This window comes from Pongo abelii, chromosome 16 (genome assembly GCF_028885655.2).
Source record: "Pongo abelii isolate AG06213 chromosome 16, NHGRI_mPonAbe1-v2.0_pri, whole genome shotgun sequence".
Classification (NCBI taxonomy): domain Eukaryota; kingdom Metazoa; phylum Chordata; class Mammalia; order Primates; family Hominidae; genus Pongo; species Pongo abelii.
In genome coordinates this window covers 35,253,846-35,281,710 of record NC_072001.2, presented here as the reverse complement: position 1 = coordinate 35,281,710, position 27,865 = coordinate 35,253,846, and the positions used below count along the sequence as shown (strand labels likewise).

General features: G+C 43.5%; 1 pseudogene; it reads right to left on the bottom strand.

The window, feature by feature from the left end:
* Nucleotides 1-275: 275 nt before the first annotated feature.
* LOC129050452 (amyloid-beta A4 precursor protein-binding family A member 2-like) lies at nt 276-27,865 on the bottom strand (annotated as a pseudogene).

Here is a 27,865-nt window from a genome sequence, read left to right as displayed (position 1 = left end):
ATATTAGTAATACCCTCTTTTTAAGTTATTAAGAGGATTGAAAGAGTTAATAAAAAGCAAAAAATAAAAAGACTTGGTAAGCATAGGCACAGAGGGAGGAAAAAGCAATAATAAAGAAATGATACTTCCATATTTTCTATAGATCATCTTTGTAACAAGAAGAAAACAAAGCAAATAAAATGAAACAAATTCTCTGAAAAAGAATTAAGACAGGCAGAAGGCTCACAAAGTAATACAAAATATATCTTATGGTTTATGTAAAATTCTTAATAAAATACCTTCTTTGCTCCAAGCTGCACTCTGGCTTTGCCTTTGAGTCAGGTGGCATTTCTTTGTACGATGACTGGTTCTGTCGAGTAGGCACTGCTTCAGCCCTACAAAAAGAAGAAAACATCTCTAGAAAACCTGATTCCCACTTGGGAAGGCCTAACAAAATGGCATATGCCTCAACAGCAGCACATCAGTGTTAAAAAGTCTGGAGTCAAGGGGAAAAAGTAAAATTGGACCATTTCCAGAATCTCACCAAAAACAACAAACTGACGTTCCAAGTGGCCTACATGAGCAAATTAGAACCTTAAATAAAGGTCACTCTTAATGCCTATCCTAGCATAGATTCAGCACCAAGTACAATCTCATTTTACTGGTTTACCTTTTTCATTCTTGAAAGTAGGAGCTATGACAAAAAAAAACCACTAAAATTTCTTTAAGAGAACCTTCTACTTACAACCTAACTTACGTAATCGAAACACTCTGTTGAGGGTGAAACTTGAGTATTATAAGAAAATAATCACCTGTTTTGTGAGAAGTTCAATACATAATGCTCCTCCACCCAATACATACCTTAAAAAGAAAAAAGGAAACATACAAAATTATCTCGAGAATTATTCTTGCTTAAACAATTTCCACATGCCATTACTAAGAAAGAATGCACACAGTAAACATGAGAAGAGAACATGCAAGCATGAACATACTTGTTAGGGATATAGGACAATGGGTAACTTAAAAACTCTGTTGGCATTACTCTCATGTAATTGCTCTGAAATTCTAGTCAATTGTTTGAAATGGCTCTTAGAACAGAATACTTTGAATTTTTATGATATCAAAAACTAAGAACTTAGCCCTAAGTATTCCAAAGAATAGGGGCAGAAGAACGCATTTCCTTAAAGTACTACCTCAGAATTCAATTCAGTAATTCCGATATTGCCTGTAACATCAGAAAACAACTTCCTTAAAAGCATAGCAAGTTGGATTTACCAAGTTGCTGACCAGGTCGCATTCCCTCCTGCCCTCAATTCTATCTTTGTGCTATACTTTATCTCCAGTTCCATTTTGCTTAGTACTCATTGTGCTCAAGTTGTCACTGTGGACATCAAAGCCTATAAATATATATTGTTGCGGCTCCTTCCTGTACATCTTTCCAAGTGATACCTGCTATTCTCCAAAGTCTGTGAATCCCGATACTAACAACTTGGAAATTCAGTTTAAGGTCCTCTGCAGAAGGTCAGTTAGCTCAAGGCAATCACATTTTTCTCAGGACTCATAAGAAATACTCCAACCCCAGAAAAAGGCCCTTCTTTCTGGTATCAGGAGCCGTGGGCCACAAACACAAATCCGACAGAATTTCAGCCATTTACCTCCCACATCGTCCCTTCCCTAACGTTCTAGATAAAGCAGGAAAAAAATCATGAAAACACCACCTGCAGTCACGAATCCTCCAGTTTCCTGGCCAAGATTTCATATTCCCTTCAAGATACCTCCCAAAGAGGACGTGACAAGGGAGGGGCACACAGAGTGCTACAGGTACTGAGAAGCTTTTATTTCTTTTATATATATATATATATATATATATATATATATATATTTTGAGACGGAGTTTCTCTTGTCACCAAAGCTGGAGTGCAATGGCACAATCTTGGCCCACTGCAACCCCTGCCTCCTGGGTTCAAGTGACTCTCCCACCCCAGCCTCCCATGAAGTGGGGGTTACATTACAGGCGCCCGCCACCATGCCCGGCTAATATTCTTGTATTTTTAGTAGAGACGGGGTTTCACCATATTGGCCAGGCTGCTCTCGAACTCCTGACCTCAGGTGATCTGCCTGCCTTGGCTTCCCAAATTGCTAGGATTACAGGCGTGAGCCACCACGCCCAGCCAAAGGTTCTATTTCTTAAGTTTGATGTTGGGCATATGGACGTATGATTTAATGTTTTAAAAAAGAAAGATACCTTCCTAGTTTTTTTGTATTTTCTTTTTTTGTTTTAGGCCTGCGTGCTTTATTCGTTACCCCATATGAATCTGTAAAGAAGTAGCCATTAGCAAATTCAGGCAATACATACCAGATTCATACTTCAGGAAGACAACCCAGTTGACAACCACAACAGTTTCTATGATAACAAAAGTGAGAGAAAATACTGACATTACGGTCATATCAAGAAAGTCATATCAAGAAAGTTCAATCATAAGATATATCCACAAGCAAAAATATACACAAAAAGCTAAGTACGAAGCTTTTAGAAAACTACTACCATTCTTAGAGTAAGTACAAGAAAGTATTCTTTTATGTCTGTTTTTTTCATCCAAATACCGCATATAGCCATAGATTTTAAACCATTACATCTTATCTAGATTTTAAACCATTACATCTTATCTAGATTCCATATTAGATTAACATTTCTTCTAGATTCCATCGTTATTCCTTTGTAACCTTTATTTTTAGTATCTTAAAAATGCTTTATTAAATATAACACATACATTCAGAAAATTACATAAAATATACCTTAAGGTATAGCTTAACAAGTTATTGTAAATTATTTGCCCATGTAACCACCAACCTGATCCTGAAATATATTCCAGCCAGTATCCAAGAAGCTCAGAGATGTCCCTTTCAGGTCACACATCCCTACCTCCCACCTGGATGGACTCCTTACCCTAACCTCTAAGTGATCACCTCTTTGTTCTTGATAGTTTTACTGCCCAAGTATGAATCCAGAAATAAGTGTTTCTCCATTTTCTTTTCATTTTTGTCCCCCTAAGAAGCCTTTTTAGAAGTTTTCTTCCTAATTCTACCCCATGCCCCATGGAATTTTAACACCACAGATATATTTATGTCGGTTTATGTTATACGGCCCTTTGGAGGGCAGCAGACCAGTATAATAAGCAAGATTTTCTTTCACTCTAAGGACCAATTTTCACTCCACTGTAGGCGATATTGCCTCCACTAAGAATGTATGCCCTAACCAACATTAGTTTTCCCTGTTGTTGAACTCTATATAGAGGAAATTGTACAAAATAGGTTTTGGGGGGTCTGGTCTCTGTTGCTTAACATAGTGTTCAAGGTTCGCCCATCTTTCCCACATAGCTGTAAGCCATTTTATGAATACCACAATTCTTCATTTTCTTGGAATGAACACTTGGGTTATTTTCCGTTTGGGGCTATTATAAATGATGCTGCTCTAAACATTCCTGTGCCTCTTGGTGTCTACGTAACTCATTTCTTGTGGAGTATATATCCACAAGATTCCTGAACCATAGTGTATGAGTATCTTCCACTTTACCAAATTGTTTTCCATAACACTTGTACAAATATACACCCCCATTAGAAAAACAGAGAGTCCCGTAACAATTTCCTTACCTTAAAAGATAAGTTAAGCAAAATATCTCCTATGCCTTCTTTTTCTTTGAAGATCTGAAGATCACAGTGCAAAGGACTATCAGGGTCAACCCTAAGAATCACAAATAAAACCAGTTCAAACAAAAAGATAATTTTTTTTTTCAACTAACTCAAAAATGAACCAATCTGAAAGCTAAAATAGAGCACCTAGGGTAAGTTCAAGAAAGAGAAGATCTTAAGCTGCTCTATATCCCCAGGAAAAAAAGAGGTCACTATAGCTTCCAGCTCCTTTAGAATGAATGTCCAAAAGAGACCATGATAGCCTACATCTCATCTAATAAGGGGGTTTGGAGTTTGCAGTCATTCTAAAGGAAAAGTCACATGTATATAATTTTCTCAAGAATTCAAAAGTTTAATACGCTTTCCTAAACTTGTATTATTAGCCAAGCGGTTCAAGGAGAACAATTTGCCATGGATGGAACTATGAAAAGTTAAATCACTAAAAAATCGGTATTTTTCCATAACTGTCCTATATATAGATTTCTAATATGACTCCCACCCCCAACTCCCCCTTTGTCTTTTGTTTTTTGTTTTAAGAGACAGGGTGTCTCGCTCTCTCACCCAGGGTGGAATATAATGGTGCAATCACAGCTCATGTGCAGCCTTGACCTCTTCAAGCTCAAAAGATCTTCCTGCCTCAGCCTCCCACCATCTATAGTAGCTCACACTACAGGTGTACTACACCGACATATTTTAAAAGTAATAACATAACTACATCTACAATAAGAGTTAATTATGTTGCTTTCAAACCTGGGGGAAAAGTCATAAAAATCAGCTTGGCAATCATTCTCTGTATAATGAAATGTATTACTCTTACTTACTTTCCAACCAATGTTATTCAAGCTTGAGCTTTTTGCTACAAGATAAAAATCATGCAAGAGTTCACTCTATCAAGAAAATGACAAAAAAAATTCGATGGACATATAAAAACATTTTCAACACTCAACATTTCAAGAAGTTAAAAAAAAAAAGTCCAATTGAATGAAGCATTATGAAATTTCAGAAAAATATAAAACTAGACACAAGTCTGGTTCATTTCCTATTTCTTATCATCTGAAAAACTCTAGCCAACATGTTCAGACCACCATGGACTCCATGATAGCACAGAATTCAGTATGAGTCTATTTCAAACCTCAGCAATTTGTGAAAATACTAGAAGACACTCAACGTGACACTAACTAAAAGAGACTTCCATTCATAAGACTACAAGCAAGAATATTACACAGATGGTCTAGTTCACACATTGACACACTGAGAAACACGTGTACCTACATGCAACTGGTTTCAGTTTTTCAGTGTGGGGACTTCTCTAAAGATGAAAACACATCCATATCCTATCCTAACACTAAGTAGAAATGGAACTACTTTTTAGTCAGGTGAAACTAAAGGTTTTAAAGACTGCACTATACTTTGAAAAAGAAAAAAAAAAATCAAGTTTACAAAGATCTTACTTCCTAGATATGTAACCATGACCTCATTTCCTATCCATAAAATATGAGAACTTTCTCCTATCTCTAAAATATGAAGAGTACCTATTTCATACAGTGGCTATGAAGACTAAATGAGAGGATATATAAAGTATAAAGTACTTAGCATAGTATCGGTCATGCAAAAGTGTTCAATAATTTATACTTGTTTTGAAGATAAACTGGAATCGATCACAAGACATGGAAAATACAGTAACATTATTTCAAATGCTACAAACTCAGTTTTTTAAATAATCAAGATATGAGAAATTGACTAAATTTCTTTCCTCTAGGAAAAATTACTAATTAAATTAATATATAACTAAGACTGAAGGAGGGAGAGTAATCTATCTGGTTTCAACACTTGGCATCTACTTGCCTAACAATTCATTCCCTGTTTTGGAGAACCTGTGCCCAAGACAAAGTAACTGGTCCTCGGCTTTCGTGGAGTTGGTAAATAGCTCTAATACAAGGCACGAAGTAGTAAGTGTTCAGACAATCATCTGATGTTTCCCTACTCTGTCTGAGCATTTCATGTATATACACACATCATTCTCATTGATGTTTCACAGCAGTCATCCAAAAGGTATGTACTGTCTATCCATATTTGAGAGTTGAGCAAAGTGAAACCAAAAAAGGTGTGTTTGTCACCAAACTCAGTGTTCTTTCACATCTGGCCGCTTCACATAAAAGAGATGTTAAGTCAAAAGAGAAGAATTAGTTTTGATATGGTCAGAGCAGGATGGACCAAAGTCAGCTTCATGAAGGAGAAATAATTTGAGTTGTGTTTTGTAAGAGAGAATGAATGTGAATATACAGATGCCACAGAAGGAAGGTAAGCAGAGAAAACAGCATAAACAGGCTGGAAAGGGGCATATACAGGGATCAGCAGGTGGTTCCAGGATGTGAAGAGCAGATGAACAGGGTAAAAAGTGGCTATTCATAGATGAGAAAGATAACCCTGGGCAAGAGAACATATGTCCGTGGCTAGGGACGGTGGCTCATGCCTGTAATCCCAGCACTTTGGCAGGCTGAGGTAGGAGGATCGCATGAACTCAGGTGTTCCAGATCAGCATGGTCAACATAGTGAGACCCCATCTCTACTAAAAATCTAAAAAATTAGCCTGGTGTGGTGGCTCATGCCCATAGTCCAAGACACTTGGGAGGCTGAGGTAGGAGGATCGCTGGAGCCTGGGAGATCAAGGCTCCAGTGAGCTACAATTGTGCCACCACACTTTAGCCCAGGCGACAGAGCAAGACCCTGTCTCAAAACCAATAAACATGTGACTGAATCTACCCCTAAGGCAGGGATGGAGGAGGAGAGCAGCTGAGATCAGCATGTTGATGAATTGCCTGGTATTAACTATAATTACTTAAACAAAAATCCAGGCTCTGGCTATTTATACACACTTACACAATTAAATGGTCTTGCCTTTCAGTCTTCCTAGTTTTCTCTAATATTGCCAAATTTTCTTTTTCAATTCCTTCATCCTCCAACTTTTTCCCACTAATCGGCTCTGCTTTCATCTCGTAGTGATGTAAGTCTTCTATATCCTGCAAAAAGAAGAAAAATGTTAGCTTATTCAACCTATTTTTCTTCAGCAGTTTCTTCTGCCAGAAGTTAAATTATTCTTGACTCAATGGGGGACAAGAAACAGAATATATCTATCCTACGGGGAGAGAGAAAATGCCCCCACCTTCCATTCAAGAGGCTCCCACCTTTTATATCCTAGATTTTATTTAAAAGCTAGACTCTGGGTAAAGCAGATTTAAAAGCTTTACAAAGTCATAACTATTATGAAATAAGCCATCATTTATTTATTTACTTCTTTAATTTTTATTTCCTTTTTTAAAATAGAGTCTCACTCTGTCACCCAGGTGGGCGTATACAGGGGTGATCTGCTCACTACAAACTCTGCCTCCCAGATTCAAGTGATTCTCATGCCTCAGTCTCCTGAGTAGCTGGGATTTCAGACATACATCACCACGCCCAGCTAATCTGTTTACACTTTTAGTAGAGAGAGGGTTTCACCATGTTGGCCAGGCTGGTCTCAAACTTCTGATCTCAAATGATCCACCCACCTCCGTCTCCCGAAGTGCTGGGATTACTGGCATGAGCCTCCACGCCCAGCCAAGCCATCTTTTAAATCTCCTCTTAAGAGGAACCTTTGAGACAGTTTAGCAGCGGGTGTCAAGAACCTTAACTGTTCATAGTTTGTTCCAGAAACTCGACTTCTAGAATTGTATTCCAAGAAACTAGTCTAAGATGTAAACACAAATTTAGGCATAAGGATACCTATCTCAACCTTGCAACCAAAAAAACAAACACAAAATCTGCATGTGCAAAAATAGCAAAACAGTTAACTCAATTCCACGAAATATTAACAGGCCACTGAAATACCAACACAGCATAATTTCTCCTGTATCAAAAAACTTTGAAATGAAAAATGGAATACACAAAGGAATAGAAGAATTTCAATTATGCTGAAATATGCATAGGAAAAGACCAGAAGAACTTATATTGAAATGTTAATTTCAATTAATTTAGTTGTTATCTCTGGAGACATTTGGTGCTTTCCCCTAATTTCAGTTTATGGTTTTATGTAGTAAGCATCTATTGATGTTAATAACTAAAAAGTGAGTTAGAAAAAGAATTTGATTTCAGGTGCTCGGGAGGCGGAAATAGAAGGCTCGTTTGGGCCCAGGAATTTGAGGCTGCAGTAAGCTATGATCATGCCACTGCACTCCAGCCTGGGTGACAGAGACCCTATCTCAAAAAATAATAATAATTTAAAAAGAATTTGAATAATATCCCCCAGAACAACATCTTTATTCACATCATTCTGCTCCCTCCCTATACAAATATATGCAGATTTTTAAAAATCCTAACTTTTTTCAATTACCTTATTTTTCCACTTTAAATGCCAAAATCTCTAAAGGAGTAGTTTATATTCATCTCGATTTTTTTTTTCCAAGCCGGCTAATTCACTGATTTCTAGACCAGGTTACTGACTACCTTCACTCAAACTCTGCCCATGACTCCATACTTCATGGAGCTCCCTTCTCCCTGTGTGCACCTTTCAGCCCTGATATTCCATCCTATGCTTGTTTTCCTCACAATGCTCACAAATGCCTTTGGCCTGTATTTCCTCCTATATGTTCAACCTCAGTCATGTTCCCATCCACAAAACTTCTCCACCTAAGTATTAATCAGCACATCACAAACAGAATTCAACATATCTTTCTAAAGCAATATCCTGAGCACACTGTTCCCTGCTTAAGGCCTTCCTATCAATAATCACACCAAATAGAAACACACGCCTGTCTTGAATTCAAGACTTCTAACCATCTGCCTTTTGTGGCCAATCTTGCTTTCCATGACTTCAACACATCAACTTTCCTTCTCAAAACAAAAGCATCCAATGCACCCCAACACACCATGTCCAAGGTTGCTCTGGGCCTGTTCCCACCTTATTTTAGGAGCCCAGAATATCTGCTTTTCACCTGTCCTAATCTGACATCTCCAAAGTCCAGTCTCTTACCTTTCTAGATTTCCCTCAACGTTGTGGTCCCTTGTTTATTATCTTAGACGGGAAAATGAAAGGGTTCATGATCTTTAGTACAATGGCTGCCTGACCCACGGAAAATGTTTAATGTTTTCAGGCAGTTTATTCCACCTCAGCTAAACTGCATAAAAACATTAAAACAAACTCTCATTCTAATTAGACAATTCTAAGAAGTATTTTACTCCCAGACTCATAAAACAAGCCTACAGCCAGGCACAGTGGCACACGCCTGTAATCCCAGCACTTTGGGAGGCCGAGGTGGTGGATCACTTGAGGCCAGGAGTTCAAGACCAGCCTGGGCAACAGAGCAAGACTCAAAATCTACAAAAAATAAAAAAAGCATTAGCTGGACACGGGGCACCTGCCTGTAGTCCCGGCTGCTCAGGAGGATTGCTTGAACCTGGGAGTTGAAGGTTGCAGTGAGCCGTGACCACGCTACTGCACTCCAGCCTGGGTCACAGTGAGACCCTATCTCAAACAAACAAACAAACAAAAACAAGCCTACGACACTACTTCTTTAGTTTTGAAGCACTCGAAAGTATATTTTAGATTAATAATTTCCAAACCAAGAAAATGAAAGCCTAAATTAATTATAAGACCCCAAACAGAAAAAATCTTGTCAAACAATCAAGACCATAACATTCACATACCTTCTATTTGGTCAATGCAGAGACACAGATCTTTGTTCCGAAATTTGCATTTAAGTGCAAAGCTTCAGAGCCTGAAAACATCTAAAATTATACCCAGGACGGACAACTGGCCTAGGCTCAATGTCTTTGGAATGTGCTCTACTAAATTTGCTACCGTTTGAATGTGTTCCCTCCAAAATTCAGGTGTTTCTAATGTGATGATATTAAGAGGTAGGACCTTTAAGAGGTGACTAGGCCAAGAGGGCTCCTTCCTCCTTAATGGGATTAAGGCCCTGATGAATGAGGCTTCACACATTGGACTAGCTTGCTCTCCTGCCCTTCTGCCTTCTACCATGTGAGGCGGCAACAAGAAGGCCCTCAGACACCAAATGTTGGTATTTTCATCTTGGATTTCCCAGTCTCCAGAACTGTTGGAAAATAAATGTCTGTTCTTTATAAATTACCCAGTCTCTGGTATTCTGTTATAGCAGCATAAAACAGACTAAGAGAAAATTCCTGATGATTTTTCAATGAGACAGTTTCACTACTTCTGGTGAGTAGTCCCTAACATGTTCTCAAATTCTCTTTTTATGCAAACATAACATTTTTTAAACTTAGTAGTTCCTCTTCCTAAAAAGAACCAAATGCAGGTTAAGGACTGATCAGTATTACACAGAAATACAACTTTGGTGCTAAAATTAAGGGCTTTTGTTATTCAGGAAATCAAATCCAAAGAATTCAGATAAAGCAATTTGCTCAAAGGTGTATCATCAGTTAAACGTAAAGCCAGACTTCAGAAATTATATTCCATTCCAAATACAATGTGCTTTCAATTATTCCACATTAATAGTAGTTTACAAAGCAGATTTATGGAATTACTCAAATAAAAAATGACATTTATGAAATGTCATTCTTACATCAAATACCTACTTCAGCCATCTTTTCTTCCTCTTCCTCTGAAGTCACTTCTTCTGTTGTCCCATTCTGAAACAGAGAAAGAATATGCCAGGTCTACACAGGCTGAATACAGGGCAAGTCCATTAGAAGACCCATGCCATAGCTTTAGGGACAAACTCTCAAACATCTGTCAATGCAGTGCCACTACCAAAGAGCTTATTAAAATTAAATGTTCATTTTTAAATCCAAGTTTGATTTGACAAACAACAGTTATCAGCTTTTAAAAATGGAACAGAAAATAAAAGATTTAGGAATAAAGAAAAGCAGTCAAATATAAATGTAAAATACAAAAAATATAAGTCAAATATAAAGCAAAAGTGAAAAAATATTAAAACAATCTAATTTATTTTTTAAAATTTAAAATAAGAAAACATTTTACTTTCATGGCTATGTGTGTAAAATCAATGGCTTATTTTGTTTAAAATATCACAAACTATCCATTCCTTAAAATAACTACCTGTTTAACTTTGAAAAGCCTGAATCATTACATAAATTCAATTGCCTTACATTTTAAAAGATCAGATGTGTGATTTATAGACACTTCACAAAACTAAGAATTATGAAATGATTACCACCTTACAAAAAGGCAAATTTTAGTTTTCAAATCATGTTATTTACTACAAAATACCTCTCTACAAGGCAGAATTTACCAACTGACACAATTTACAATGATCAAGTTTAGAAATGAATTTAATGGGGTTTGAGGAAGTGCCTTCATACCCAGTTTGGGCAAAGTTCCAAAGATAATAAGCTTCCTGGCCAGGGCACAGTATATAAATGCATCTTTAACCATGAAGGCCAGTTCAGGTTAGAACCCAGAATATGTAGAAGATCAAGAAACTGGGATCCAGAGATCAAGTAAGACCAACAAAGGTCTCAGCAGTTTCTAAGCATCTGTTTTTAGATACTCTGATGGAATAATTCTTAAGAAAAACAAACGCATGATCACAGAGGGTGTTAGAACTCTTCTGGATTAGTGAGCAGGAGAAAGCCATGTAGATAAACATACCCATGCAGAATTAACTTATATTTCCTTTAAATCTGCATCTCTTTAGACATTCTTTGTCTTCTAAAAACTAAATGGAAAAAGGAAGCAAGCAGCAGCTTCCAAAACATAATTCACCCCTTCTTCATTTCCCTAAATTGTTATATTCCAAATCAAACTATTTTGGGTATCTAAAGAATATATACTTAGCCTAAAAGTCCCAAAGACTTTGGCTGCATCAGTGATTGAAAGAGCATTTTTGAAATGCTCACTGGCCAGGCGTGGTGGCTCACGCCTGTAATCCCAGCACTTTCGGAGGCCGACGTGGGGGGATCATGAGGTCAGGAGATCGAGACCATCCTGGCTAACATGGTAAAATCTTGTGTCTGCTAAAAAATGCAAAAAATTAGCCGGGTGTGGCGTCGGGCACCTGTAGTCCCAGCTACTTGGGAGGTTGAGGCAGGAGAACGGCGTGAACCTGGGAGACGGAGCTTGCAGTGAGCTGAGATCGTGCCACTGCACTCCAGCCTTGGGGACAGAGTGAGACTCCATTGCAAAAAAAAAAAAAAAGAAATGATCATTTCAAAGCCTACCCTGAGAATCTGGGTTTTTGTTGTTTTGTTGTTTTTTGAGACAGAGTCTCGCTCTGTCGCCAGGCTGGAATGCGGTGACAGGATCTTGGCTCACTGTAATCTCCGCCTCCTGGGTTCAAGCGATTCTCCTACCTCAGCCTCCCGAGTAGCTGGGACTACAGGCATGTGCCACCACACCCAGCTAATTTTTGTATTTTTAGTAGAGACAGAGTTTCACCATGTTGGCCAGGATGGTCTTCATCTCTTGACCTCATGATCTGCCCACCTTGGCTTCCCAAAGTGCTGGGGGGAATCTGTTTTTAAAAAGCTCTCTGAGGTGATTCTGACATGCATCCATGTCTGTAACCATCAGTCCAGTTACTATCTTTCATTTTACAAGTGAGAAAGCTGAGCCCCCACCCCTCAAAAAGGGTAATTTAATCAAAACAAAAAGTGAGTTAGGGTTGTAAAATCCTAAGATGAATTTCATTTCAGGATGTGGCCTGGTCCTCTTTCCAAAACCCCACCAAAATGACAGTATTTTGTTAAAAAGAGTAAGTCTGCCGCAGCAGCAGAAAAATAACAGATACAAGGAGATTACCCTTAGTGAACCAAAACCACAGGGACATGCCGGAAGACAGAAAGCTGACGGAATCAGACTGCTGGGCTTGACAAAGCCAAAAACCCAATCCAAATAATGGAGGGACCACTTTTTTCCAGAAGAATCTAACATTCTTTATTGTACTTGTCCCAACTACAGTTGGTAAGGATCACCCTCGGATATAAGAAACCTATCTTGATGGCCTCTTACTATGAGTGTGAAAATCAGAGAGAAAAGACAGAATGTTTTTAATATAACTCAACGCAGCAGCAAAATCTTATAACAGACTCCATCTCTGCCTTTTAACTCAGGAGCTAGAAAGCTCTCCTGCCAGCACCTCCCCATCCTTGTGCCACAGGAGGAGCACGGGTCTGCAAACCAGGAGAGGGAGGTCACGGCAGAAAAGAGTGACAATTCTGAAGACACTTGTGATGGTTAATGCTGAGTGTCAAATTGATTGGATTGAAGGATTCTGTGAGGTGTTGCCGAAGGAGATTAACATTTGAGTCAGTGGGCTTAGAGAGGCAGACCCACCCTTAATCTGAGTGGGCACCATCTAATCAGCTGCCAGTGAGGCTAGGATATAAAGCAGGCAAAAAAACGTGAAAAGACTAGGCTGGCTCGGCTTCCCAGCCTGCATCTTTCTCCCATGCTGGATGCTTCCTGCCCTCGAACACCGGGCTTCAAGTTCTTCAGCTTTGAGACTAGGACTGGCTTCCTTGCTTTTCAGATTGCAGATGGCCTACTGTGGGACCTTGTGATTGTGTGAGCTTAATACTCCTTAATAAATACATATATGTGTGTGTATATATATACTTTAGTTCTGTCCCTTTAGAGAACTCTAATACAACACTCATATCAACAACTGATACTGATCAATGGTATACCTCATGTATAAATGAACAGATAACCATGCACCACAGAGAGTTGAAGAAAACTAGCAACCTGAGAGGAAGGTGCCAAGTCAAATAAGCACAAATGACCGGAAGCACTACTAATGAAGGAAATAATCAGAATTTAAAAACCTAATTGGAATCTTTAAGAGTAATTGAGAAGACTCTGTATCCACAAAATAAAAAACAGATTACTATGTAAAAGACAATTCTAGGAATGAAAATAAGATACCCTCCCCCCGCAAAAAAAAAAACAAAACAAAACAAAACAAACAAACAAAAAAAACCACCTGTAGAAGGGCCAGAGCACAATACACTTCTCAACAAAGCATTTATGATTAGGAAAATCAAACTGTGACATTCCCTTAGAACAGAGAGAAAAAGGAAATGGAAGGGAAAAAAAAGGGAATAGTTAAGGGACATGGAAGATACAGAGATCTAACATTCATCCAGAAGATGGAGGAGAATAGAAAGAAACAAAAGAGACAAATGCTGCTGAGCCAAAGAAAAACTTGAGAATATTAAGTGGCTCTGAATGCCCCCAAGGAATACTGAAAGCTAGACACAGTGGCTCATGCCTATAATACCAACACCCTCAGGAGGCCAAGGCAGGAGAATCACTCGAGCCCAGGAGTTCGAGGCTAGCTTGGGCAACATGGTAAAAACCCATGTCTACAAAAAAATTTTTAAAATTAGCCGTGCATGGTGGTGTGCACCTGCAGTTCCAACTACTCAGGAGACTGAGGTGGGAGGACTGCTTGTGCCCAGGAGGTAGAGGCTGCAGTCAGCCATGATCACACCACTGCACTCCAGCCTGGGCAACAGAGCAAGACCCTATCTCAAAAAACAAAGAAATACTGAAAAGTAAAACCCCCACACTTTACAATTACAGAGAAAATCATACTAACTACCAGAAAGAAGTAAGAATCAGATAGGCATCAGATTTTCATTTGTAACAATAAATATCAGAAGGTAAAAGTGTAAAGAACTGGGAAGAGGCTCAACTATAAACTTAAAATTCTATATCTAGCTCCATCAAGACAGGAAGCATCTCTGTGTATGTTCGCCTCCGGATTCTCCACACCAAAGTGGATATCATTCAGGGATATACTTGAGGGGCAGGGAGCAGGAGACATAATACAAGAAATAGCAATGAACAAAGACAACAGTAACACCAATAGTGAAGTCTAAACGATTGCTCATAGATCACAGGACATATTCTCTGACTATATTGATGCACTAAAAATAACTCAAAAACCATGTGAAAATGCTTTTTAAAAAGTTTTTTTTTCCCCAGATAATTCTTGGGTAAAAGAAGAAATTGATCCTCATGCCCCAGTCATCCAACTCCTAAGTACGTGCCCCAGGGAAATGCTGGCACAAGGGTACCATGAAATACAGACAAGAATAATCATAGCAGCATTCACTGTTTCTAACAACACTGGAAACAACACAGATGTCTGCATATAGTCAAAGGGATAAATGGTATGGTGTATTCAACAATGGAGTAAATACAGCAATGCAAAAGAACTATAGCTACACCAATAAGAACAAATTTCACACACAATGTTGAACACAACAAAGGTATGAAAAATACATAAAATATAATTTTCAAAAGCTCAAAAAATAGGCAACACTAAACTATATTGTTCAAGGATGCACACATGAGTGATAACACTAGAGAAAAGTAAGGAAAGATGAGTGTACAGAGAACAGTGATTTGGAAGCAGCCAGCAGATGGTTTCTGTAGTGCTAGCAATGTGCCTTCTCTTCACCTGGGTGCTATTTGGTCAATGCAGAGACACAGATCTTTGTTCCGAAATTTGAACTTAAATGCAAAGCTTCAGAGCCTGAAAACATCTAAAATTATACCCAGGACTGACAACTGGCCTAGGCTCAATCTCTTTGGAATTTGCTCCACTAAGTTTGCTACCGTTTGAATGTGTTCCCTCCAAAATTCAGGTGTTTCTAATGTGAATAGGATGCAAAAAGTGAAAACTTTATGCATCTTTACAACAGCCTAGAAGTATGGATGAAGCAATAATTTTTTTTTTTTTTTTTAAGAATCTACAGTTACTAAAACTAACTGAACAAGTGGGAAATCTGGAGACCAACACATAGAAGAAAAACGGCAGTCAAAGACTCACTCTCCAAATTGGACATTTATTTAAACCAGGGTTTCTCAGCCTCAGCAATATGTATATACTGGGCCAGACAATTTGTGGAGGGTTCTCCTGTGTGTTGTAGGATGTTTAGTAACATCCCCTCTACCCAAGAAATGCCAATAGCACCTCCCATCATGACCAGTTGTGACAACCAAAAATGTCTCCAGATTATTTCCAAACATCCCATGGGGGCAAAAATCTCCTTCAGCTGAAAATTACTGTGTAAACTAGAGCTACATCCTAGATCTTAGAAAACGATGTAAGCTTCCCAAGTCAGCCCTGCATACCATTGGTACGGAAATGAAATAAGAGCCTAGAAGGAAACAAAACTATAATCTTATTTAATATAAAACTAAAAATGCAAAAATAAAATACTACCATATCCATTCTAACAGTGTTTATTATAGGAATACAAGGATGATTCAAAATTAGGAAAATTTCATCAGGTAATTCACAAATTATATTTCTACATAGAATTGAAGGCACAATCATGAAAAACAAAGCAGCTCTATATGCATTAAGTCCATGATCTATTCAGTGATAAACACAGGTTGCAGATGTCTTACAGAAGGAAAACTGAACACCAAACACGTATTTCTCCCATCTGCTCTTTGTCCTGAGGCTCCATGGGAATTACAGTGAAGAATAAACATTGTATAAACACACACAATTACAAAAAAAAAGGAATGGGGTTACCAACAGAAGAGAATTCACCTCCAATAGACAATGACAGTAAATGGGAAATGGTTAATTAATGAAGCAAAGCAAACAGTGGAGGTTAGGGGGATACCGATGACAAGGAGGCTAATTTGTCCCATAGTACCCTGGAGAGGCACTAGACTCAGACACCAGGTACCTCGGAGAGTGGGACTGATAGGCAAGACTGAAAACAGATTAACCAAAAGCCTACATACAGAACTCATTTTCCAGGCCCTGAAACACATTGTTCTCCCACATCTCCTTAAGCAGAACCCCAGCAAACATGCATCTACCTCAGGCAAGAGAACATAGATTTCACTTCCAGAGGAATGGAGTAGTTCCTGCCATCATTTATGATTGCACAAGGAGATAAGATAGAGGAGTGGGGATAACAATTGGGAATCAGTATAAATTCCCCCTAAAAACCCTTTCCCCTAAAAGCTATCAGTTGACAAGTCTTGGCCACAAAGAACTCCCAATCCTTTTTTTTTTTTTTTTTTGAGACAGTGTCTCACTCTTTCGCCCAGACTAGAAGGCAGTGCATGCATGATCACAGCTCACTGCAGCCTCAACCTCCTGGGCTCAAGCAATCCTCCCACCTCAGCCTTCTGAGCAGCTGGGACTACAGGCAGGCATCACCACATCCGGCTAATTTTTTATTTTTTGTAGAGATGGGGGTCTCACTATGTTGCCCAGGCTAGTCTTGAGCTCCTGGGCTCAAGTGATCCTCCCACCTCGGCCTCCCAAAGCGCTGAGATTATAGATGTGAGCTACCACACCCAGCCTCCCATTGTCTTTTAGTCCTTCTCTCAAACATGAATGAACAAAAGGGGGAATTTTAAAAGACTACAGATGATGAGCAATGTAGAATAGATATTTGGGGAAAGGCTTTTGAAAGAAAAATAAGACCAAAATAAACTAAGAAAAAATTATTAAAGAAAAAAGACATGCTAAGGAGAGGACAAAAGAGTATCAAAATAGCTCCTTAAAGACACTTGTGAATATATTACATCTATAAAACAAAAAATAGAATATGAATAAGGAATAATCAGAGAAGAAAAAGTTCTCAGAACTCAGGCTTCATCTTTGGAGTTGGTCCCCAATGAGCCACAACTCCTGTCATTCACGTCCTCAGAAGGGACCATTCCACAGTGAATCTAGGTTGGCTCTGAGACTTACTTTAACCTATAGAATGTGGTAGAAATGAAACTGCACCTGTTCTAGGTCTAAGCCTTAAGAACAACTGACAGCTTGCACTTTTGTGCTTCTGGAAGCCAAAAAGAACTGACTATTCTCTTGGAGAAAGAGAAGCTACATGAAGAGGGCCAAGAGTATGAGATGCTATGTAGAAAGGCCACATGAAGAAACACCAAGGCAGCAGACCTGTGGGTGAAGAAGCCATCTCAGACATTCCACTGCAGCTGAGCATCCAGACGACCAGTCCCTGACACTGTCTAACCATGCGGTGAGAGCTGTCGAATGAGACCAGCAGAAAAACTGTCCAGCTAGCCCATTAACCCATACAATAGTGAGAGACAGACAAATTTGTGGTTTTATGCCAAACCCTTGTGGAAGTCAGTGTGGCGATTCCTCAGGGATCTAGAACTAGAAATACCATTTGACCCAGCCATCCCATTACTGGGTATATACCCAAAGGACTATAAATCATGCTGCTATAAAGACACATGCACACGTATGTTTATTGCGGCACTATTCACAATAGCAAAGACTTGGAACCAACCCAAATGTCCAACGATAGATTGGATTAAGAAAATGTGGCACATATACACCATGGAATACTATGCAACCATAAAAAATGATGAGTTCATGTCCTTTGTAAGGACATGGATGAAATTGGAAATCATCATTCTCAGTAAACTATCGCAAGAACAAAAAACCAAACACCGCATATTCTCACTCATAGGTGGGAATTGAACAACGAGAACACATGGACACAGGAAGGGGAACATCACACTCTGGGGACTGTTGTGGGGTGGGGGGAGGGGGGAGGGATAGCTTTAGGAGATATACCTAATGCTAAATGATGAGTTAATGGGTGCAGCACACCAGCATGGCACATGTATACATACATAACTAACCTGCACATTGTGCACATGTACCCTAAAACTTAAAGGATAATAATAATAAAATTAAAAAAAAAAGTTTTGGGATAATTGGTTAAGCAACAATAAATAACCAAAACAAAACTTAAAGTTATGACTAGCCAAATAAAATTTCCCAAAAGCTTGTACACACATGGTCACAGCAGCAGTATTCACATTAATCAAAAGGTAGAAACAACTCAAATGTCCCTCAGTGGATGAATGGATAAATAAAACTTAATATAGCCCTCCAGCTGCAGTGAGCCGAGATCCTGCCACTGCACTCCAGCCTGGGCGACAAGAGTGAAACTCCGTCTCAAAAAATAAAAATAATAAAAAAAATAGCCATTCAGTGGAATATCATTCAGCCTCAAAGATGAACGAAGTACTGACACATGCTACAACAGGGATGAACCCTGAAAACATTATGTTGGTGAAATAAGCCAGACACTAAAGGGTACATACTGTCTGATCCCATCTTTATGGAATATCCGGAATAGGCAAATCCAAAGTGAGGGAAAACTGATTTTTCATTGTGGGGGCTGGGGGGAGACGGAAGAATGGGGAGTGACTGCTTAATAAGTACAGGGTCTCCTCTGGGGGCAGTGAAAATGTTCTGGAACTAAATATCAGAGGTGGCTGCACAACATTCTACTAAATGGTACTGAATTGTACACTTTAAAATGGTAAACTTTATGTTACAAGTGCCTTACTACAATTTAACAATAATGGGAGAAGCAAGAGTAAGGAGAGCCCTCTAAGGGTCTCAAACATACTGCCCTATGAGAATCCCTTCACCTAAGCTCTACGGAGGTCACCTGCCAGCTTGTACTGAGCTAACCCTCCAGTGACTCACACCCAGGCAAAGTGGGAGATGGTCCAGGGGAGGGGCTGGGTCATCCAGGCAGCAGAGGCAGCTGTCCGTCAACCACTGATACGCCCTTCTCCTGGTCACCTGCCTCACATACCAGGTGCCACTCTGGGTCTATTTGTGGGGAAGGTGGGAGCTCTGCCACTTACAGCCCCCAGAGTTGCAGAACTAGGGAGAATTCCATTTGGTTTTGTTCAATTCTCAAATGAGAAAATCTTCACCAACCCTTTCTAATACCGTTGCTTAGGGGTCAGCATGGCTGCTTCTTCATGCTTGCCGCAAACACCTGCAATTTTTCCATCCTGCTAACTTAAAGGCAAGAAGCCCTGTGTGCATAGTTTAATGACAGCAACCTACTGGGGATAAAAATCATTCATGTGGCTCTATCGGAGGCTCAAGCCTGCAGTTCTCTCAGGAGGCTTGACCTGTGACCTCTCCTGTATTCACCCAGTGGCCTCCACACTCGGCCTCCAGCCCTGCACACATTCTGAGAAAACTAGCTTGACATCTGAAACATGAATGTAACAATGGTGCCCAAGCCAAAAGGAAATTAAACGACCAATAGTAAGTCAGCATTAGACTTCAGTTTCCAGAGGGCATTTTCTACAGTATTTAACTTCCACTCATTTACACAGGCCAGATCTCTGTTCTCCTAATATGGGGAGTCCACAGTTCCGGTCAATAAGATTAGTCCTAATAAGAAAAAAACTGAGTTTAGTCTCGATGGAACTGCCTAAGGCTATAGACATTAAAACAAAGTCCTACGACTCATAATTTGAAAAACAAGTTTCACCAGATGATCTATAAAGAAGATACCAATGATCCAGTTAATTTCACTAAATCTACCTGTCTACTTTTAGGAATATACACAGTAGAATATCTGGGATATTTAAACTTGTGGAAAAGGCAAGAGGATAGCAGAAAGAGCTGTTATTTAATGGTGGATTTAATGATATATGTTTATTTTAATGACACTCACAAGGCATGACCACAATCACTTTACTATAAGCCACAGCCTGTGGGATCTATGTTCCTTCCACTCCCGCCAAGGGGGGATCATGACCCATACAAGACCTAGGAGAGAAGGGGAGGCTCCCCACTCCCACTCAGGATGTGGTTGTATTATTTACTCATGGCTTATTTTGGTCGTGAATGTCTTCCTGACACCTCCCAGGGCTATGCCGACCCACCGCCCCACGACCACACACGCCAGGTCCACAGGCCTGAATGGGTATAATCACAGCTCGTCCCTACTGTGGCTACATCTAAATAGTTTTGATTTGGCCCAAAATGTTTTTGCTTCTTTGTGGGTGATACAGTTTGGATATTTGTCCCCACCTCAATCTCATATTGAAATGCAATCCCCAATGCTGGTGGTGGGGCCTGGTGGGAGGTAGGTGTCTGGATCATGGGGCACATCTCTCATGAATGACGTGGGCCATCGTCTTGGTGATAGGTGAACTCTTGTTCTGAGTTCACAAGAGATCTGGTTGTTTAAAAGTGTGTAGCACGCCCCCTGCACAGCCCCCTAATCAATCAATCAATCTCTCTCTCTCCCCCATTCTCACCACGTGAAGTGCTAGAACAGCCTAATACAGTGTGATTCTGGCTACATGGGTTCAGACTGGCTCAGCTTAGCTTTAGAGGGTCCAAATTGGCTCGAGCCCGTTCATCATCCAAAAACCTTTTATTTCTTATTTCTTTTATTGTGGTAAGTATACATAATGTAAAATTTACCATCTTAACCATTTTTAGGTGTAGAGTTCAGTGGCATTAAGTGCATTCACACTGTTGTGCCATCTTCACCACCATGCATCTCCAGAACTTTTCCATCTTCACAACTGCACCCATTAAACACCAGCTCCCCACTCCCTGCTCTCTCCAGCCCCGGCCACCCCCATTCTACTTCCCGTCTCTGTGACTCTACTGTGGGTGCCTCAGAGAAGTGGAATCACACAGGACTTGTCCTTTTGTGACTGGCTCTAGCAGGATGTCCTCAAGGTTCATCCATATTGTAGCCTGTGTCAGAACTTCCTTCCCTTTTCAGGGTGAATGAAATTCTATTGCATGTGAAATCCTTTTCTTTTGTACGGTGTTCGCTATGCCGGCAGCTCAGAAGAGCAAGAGGAGCCCTGACCCGCCACTGCTTTGTCTGTGGAGTGGGTTTTGAGGGCTGGGGAATGGCTGGATGACCCCTCCTCTCTTGAAGATGAACACAAATATTTCTAAAAGTGGCTAACATGCTACTGTTCACATACTTGGGACCCAATGAATGAATCAAGAGGGGGCAGACAGGCTCCAGAGGCAGAATCAGAGGCCACCTGCAAGCACATGAGCCGAAGGACAGAGGCTGATGAGACAAGAGGGTAAATGAGTGATGCCACCACACACAGCAACAGCCTCCACCCTGACATTGCACCCGAGCAGCTCTTGGGGAGCAATGTCTCCCCACGTTAAGTCCAGCTCAGGCTCCCTGACCTGCACAGCTTGGCTGCACCCAGAGCAGACCCGGAGGGCCACCCTTGGGGCAGACCCAGAAGTGAGTCAGCACCCAGTGTCTCTTAAAAGGCCCAGTGTCTCTTCAAGGCTGAGTGCGGTGGCTAATACCTCTAACCCCAGCATTTTGGGAGGCTGAGGTGGGTGGATCACCTGAGGTCAGGAGTTCAAAACCAGCCTGGCCAGTACGGTGAAACCCCGTCTCTACAAAAATACAAAAAATAGCCGGGCATGATTGTGGGTGCCTGTAATCCCAGCTACTCGGGAGGTTGAGACAGGAGAACTGCTTGAGCCCAGGAGGCAGAGATTGCAGTGAGCTGAGATCACACCACTGCACTCCAGCCTGGGCAACAGAGCAAGACTCCATCTGAAAAAAAAAGGACCAGGACCAGACAGAGGCCTGGACCATAGGCAGCTGTTGACACTGCAGGAGCGGAACGGCTTCTATGAGCCTAGCCCAAACATCCTTCAGCTCCAACAGTTTGGGCCTTGGCTTGGTCTCAGTTGGAGAGAGATCAACTTCTCTTCTGTGAAGGTTGACTGGGGAGTTGGGGGCAGACGTGGGTGTGGCAGGTCCTGGATGCCTCTGTCAGCCCAGCGGGCTTCATTCCATTCCCCATCTCCTTTCTGAACATCTGAGTTATGTGTAGCTTTCCTGAGCTGCTCATGGTATTATCTGACATAGGATTAGGAGTTATTTTTGGTCAGCCCCCTATTACCATAGTCCCTTGGGGTAAAATTCCCGTGCTTACTATGACCATTGGACCTCCTATGCATCCCACAGCCCCCTGTAAACACGGAATTGCTGTGAATGACAGGAACACCCCCAAAATGAAGTCTACTGACACTTAATGTGCTTTAGAGAGAAGACAAGACATTAAAATACAATTGCTGAAAATCCAGGAGTCAATATGATTTCCATTCCAAACCCAAGCTCTCAGTACACACACAAACACACACACACACACACACTCAAATTCATGAATTCTTCTCAGAAAAAAATAGTAGTTAAGGCTTAAAAAATATGAAAGCAGTCCACATAATTGGCCAAATAGAAGTTCCTTCACCCAAGTCCAATAATCATATCTTCTTTATATACTCACAGTGAGGCTTTTTTTTGGAAGGCGGCTTTTCAAATGTGTTTATTAGAATGCACGCTGACTTTGCTATAATTAAAATACAGTTACGATGACATCCACTGCCCTCATTAGCATGCGTTTCTTCCCTGAGGTTTTGCCAAACTTTCAAAAAATCCTTTCCCAAATAGGTATTCACAGCTGACTGCCCATCAGGTCAAGGCCCCCGGGCTTTCAGAGACCCGTCCATTGTGAAACGCACTCTGGCCCCGACCCCAGCCACCATGCCACCCAACCCTGGCTGCAGCAGTGTGTGAGCACCAGCACCCCCACGTCTTTGCCACTGCCCTGCTGGTCTGAGTACACCCGTGAGGATTGAGGGGCTCTCCCACACATACTGCCCCACCATGAGCAGACCCAGGGCAGTGGGCAACAAATCGAACCTCTCTTCTAGGGTGGGAGGAGGAGTGTCTTCTGCGAGACACGAGTTGCCACTCAGCCCTCAACCGGCTTTACTCCTGAGTCTGAGCGGTGAGCTTAAGAGTGGCCGGAACATCCACACAACATGTCTCCCAACTGGACCAATGAACAGCTCAGCCACCATTAGAACTGTGAGGCACCCAGCACCCCCTACTGCCTCGCTTCAGCATCTGCGAGGCCTGTACCCTGAGGTCCCTTGCTCTAGGGCCCCTCTGCTCCCTTCCCCGGGACAGCCAGAGTCCTACCTGCTCGTGGGGCCACTTCAGCCTCTCTTCTGGGGTCCTGGTCTTGGGCTTGAAGCCTCTCTGGGGGTCTCCGGGGTGCTTGGCCTCGGGAAGGAGGTTCAGCGACTTGGGCCTCGCCTCGTGCCTGCAGCTGGCCTTTACAGGTGGACAGGCCACTGCAGAGCCTGCAGGCCCTGGCTCAGGCCCATGCTCGGGGCTGGCCTCACTGGTGCTGGTGATGCTGGTCATACTCAGGCTTATCTTGATCTCTGCCACGATCTGGTCGATGTCCTCCTGGTCCTCCAGGTCCCCGTCCCCGCACCTCAGGGGGTAGGCAGAAGCGCTGGTGTTCCCGTTAGCCTCCGCAGGGTAGTAGTCCTGGCAGCCCTCTTTGTTGGGACAGTAGTGACCGTCTTCTTCCTGGTCGTGGGCCTCCAGGACAGAGGGCTCATCCTCCGTGATGGGCAGTTGGCCATCAGGGTAGTCCTGGCTGCCTTTAGCCCCGTGACCATGGGGGTGCAGGCCCGTCCAGACCGTCTACTCCACTGCATCCTGGCACCCGTCAATGTCCACTGGGTGTGCGCCGTGAGCCAGGTACTCCTCCCTGTTGCAGTCCATGCTCTCCAGGTAGCTGTCATCCTCAGGGCAGTAGCGGATGTAGTAGGGGATGCCCTCCTCCTCCTCAGCGAGGCCCTCGTCATAGTCCTCCTCCTCAGAGGTGTTGTTCACGTAGTCAGAACTGGAGTCCCCATCGGGGCTGTGGTTGTGGCACTCCTGTTCCTTAGGCATGGGGATCTCAGTGAGTGAGGGTCTGTGCTACATTCCAGGAGGATCCAAATGTGAACACAGCTAGGTTCCAGCTCTGGGACTCGGGAAAAGGAGGCACAGGGAGCAGGACATGTGCTGTAAGGACATTAATGCTCCCGTGCTTCATTCACTCGCTCATCCAACAACAGCGCTAAGGCTCCACTGTGTGCCAGGCACTTTTCTAGCTACTGGGGATCCAGAGGTGAACAAAGTCCTTTACATTTGAGTGGTAAGAGACTGACAATAAACAAACAAGTATATAAATAACACACCGAATGTTGAGTACTGAGGAGAAACACAAAGCAAGGTTAACAACAGAAGGGGAAGTAACGCTAATTTATGTAGGGCTGTCAGGGAGCCGGCAATAAGTGAGGGGCCGGCCAGGTGGGCATCTGGGGGTGGCTGATGCCAAGGGGGTGGGAATAGCATGTGCAAAGGCCTGGAGGCTACAGTGGCCTGGCAAATCTGAGGACCAAGGGATAAGAGGGAAAGAGCCCACATTCAGTTGGGATCTCCGGGATGGACATGGGCCAAGATGACAGGTGGGGATGGGGTGGGGACAACCCAGGGCAGATCTGGGCAATGAGCCTGTCTGCCTGGAGCCAGGACAGCCTGGAGGGGCCATTCTTGGGAGTGAGTGGGGCAACTTGAGAAAAATCAGGCTGAGTAACATGGATGTGGAGGGAGCACTGGAAAGCCACTGAAGGCCTGGGCAGTGGTGACACACCTGGCCTGGGCCAACTTGCAGACTCAGGGGTACCCCACAGCCCAATCTGGGAAACCTCACAGCCGGCACAGAAATCATAATGCACACAGCAATGGCACCCCACCAATACGCAGGATTCCACAGAGACAGCCTGGCTGCATGACCTTGAGGTCACCTAACTCCCGGGCCTCCCTGGTGTGTCTGGACAGGGAGAGAGGGGAGGATTGGCTTCAGGAGAGGCGAGAAAAGACAGTGCCCACGACAGCTGACTCAGCCTGTGCCAGCAGGCTGCTCTGAGACATGAGCTGGACCCAACCCAGGCGGTGGGCGGTGGGCGGCAGGCGGGTGGGGAGGAACTCTGGGAACGGAAGGAGCCAGAGAAGCCACTCTGTGGGCGCTCGGGCCAACCACCACCCAAGGGAACAATGAGCACCCCCAGCCCCTGCTGGGCACACAGGCTGCCTCCTGGTGAGCAACCGTCTCAAACTTGACCTACATCCGGGAGGCCTGCCTGGTGGTCAGTGGCTACCTTACACCCTACCTGTGCCTCCACGTTCCCAGTCCTCACGGCCACCTGGTAAGGGTGAGGAACTGAGACTGCAGGGGGAGGGCACACAGCCTGTGAGCAGTACAGCCAGGACCGCCGCCCAGGCCCAGAGCTCTCTCCCCCGTCCGTTTCTCTAAGGACCAGGCTGCAAGGCAGGGCATGTGATCTCTGCCGAAGACATTCAAGCCACCCAGTGATGTGTGCTGGGTCTCAATTCCCACCGACTGCCAGTCCTCTCCTCCCCTGGATAGTAAAGGTTTCTCCAAGACTTCAGACCATGGTGTCCCCTGAGGCCCACACCTGTTGAGTCACCGGGACAGGTATGCGTGGCAGAGGACAGCCAGGAACGCCGGAGAGGAGCTGAAGCCTGGAGGGGGCCTCTGCAGCCAGGCTCAACCCCCATTCCAACAGCCCTCACCGCAGCCACAGCGGCCCAATCCAAACAAAGCCCAGCCTGATGCCAACCTTACCATCAACTGTTTTTCCTCTGACTTCCTCAGGTTTGTCTAGGAAAAATCAAGGTGTCTTATCCCACCTCTAAGCTTCCAGGGATGTGATCAGTGTCTTTTACAATTATCTTTCACTTTTATCCAGCATTTCTTAGCTCAGTTGGCAAACTGGATATTTATGCACCTCCATTTCACAATCCATCCCCACCAATTATTCCTGTGAAACTAACATTTTGATTTTTTTTTAAAGGTTAGAACTACTAAAGAAGGTTATGTAAACAAGTTAACTAGCAGGCCACAACTTGGGTCTGGGGTGTCAGAGAAAACATGCAAGGTAGAAGAGAACGAGGAGCTGAAGGTCACCAGCTTTACCTCCTTCCAGCACACACTCCTGCTCACACACACTCACACCCCGTGGGACTCAGCCTGCAGCTTCTCCCAGCCCAAGAGCCAGACAGTGGGGAGGGGCACAGACCGCACTTCCTAACAAATGAGAGGGAAGACTTGGTGCCCCATTGCTACTGCCATCACCCAGTTCCAGCCCAGCCAGGGAGCCCACTCCAAGGGCCCCCCTGCCAGTACTGCTAGGGCCCACCGAGGGCTGCCGGCACACAGCTGCAAGCTCCAGCTTTATCTACTCATGCCCTGGACAATGCCCGGAGCCCCAGCAGGTTCCACGTGTCCTTGTCACCCCAGCTCTCCTGCCCCACAGATCCTAAGCTCAGGAGACCCTCTCCAGCGCAGCCTGGCGGGGAAGGCAGCCCCCACGGTCACCCAGGAATCAGCGCAGAGGGCAAGGCATCCTGGACTCCCCGGACTGGGAAACCCAGTTCCTGTCCCCCTGCGTAGTGGCCACACCTCTGGGAGGGGAGAAACCCCTGCCTCACCTCACTGGAGGGACCCTGACCCAGAGGCCTGAGAAAAAGCCACCTGCAGGCTCCTGGCAACTGCCAACTGCACCTTAGGGAAACTTGTCCCACTTCAACCTACAAAGCTCTCAGGTCATTACTTCTAAAACCACTGTCCTTTCTCAAAGAGGAAGGAAAATAGAAAAAAAAAAAACAACAACAAACAAACAAAAACAGAAAGAGGCACAGGAGGTTGAAGACGCCAGAAGCAGTTTAGCCCAAAAACAAAGTGCCAGACGCAAGATGCCAAGTTTGGGGCGCTTCATCCACCGCATGCCCGTTTAGGAGCTGACTGCACTCAACCACAGATTTACGTCTGCTGCCTGCCAGGTCGTATCTGAAGAGATCTGAAGAAATAAACCTTCCTTCTGCCAGTAAATACTAAGACTAGCAGGCCCCTCTAAGGCTCTGCTCTCCACTGGGGTACCGCAGGACAGGCCCCTCAGCGGGCGTTCCCCGCACCCTCCCTCCGCGTCGGCCCCGGGGAAAAGAAGTTCGCCCCTCGCCTGGGCTTACCAAGGCCCGCCGCCCGGTCCATGGAGCCCTGCTTGGGGACCGGGGGCCTCGATGTTCTCCTTCACCATCTGCGGCCAGATCTCCCTCCAGCAGCCTTGCCAGGCAGCGCCTGGCGTGGAGAAGGGGCCCTGCCGAGGGGCACGTCCGCGCCGTGCCCCCAACCTGGCGCCTGCAGCCCAGGGGCAACAAGCTGTGGGGTTTTTAATTGAGAAGTTTTTCCCTCTGGGCCTTATTATACAGGGAAAGGGAAGGGGCGAAGATCCGGGCTCGGGTTCTCCCGGGGCAGCGAACCCAGAGAAGAACCCAGAGGCGACCCCAAACTCAGTAGTTGCCCGGCACGGGGACTTGATGCCGGCGCCAAGCGGGGCAGCGGAACGCACCAGCTGCCCCGCCAGCCCGGCGAGACCCGAGCGGGCCGCCCCGCCAGACAGCGCCACTTGCCCGCGCCGAGAGTGGCCCCTCGCCCCGGTGAGCCTCCCGG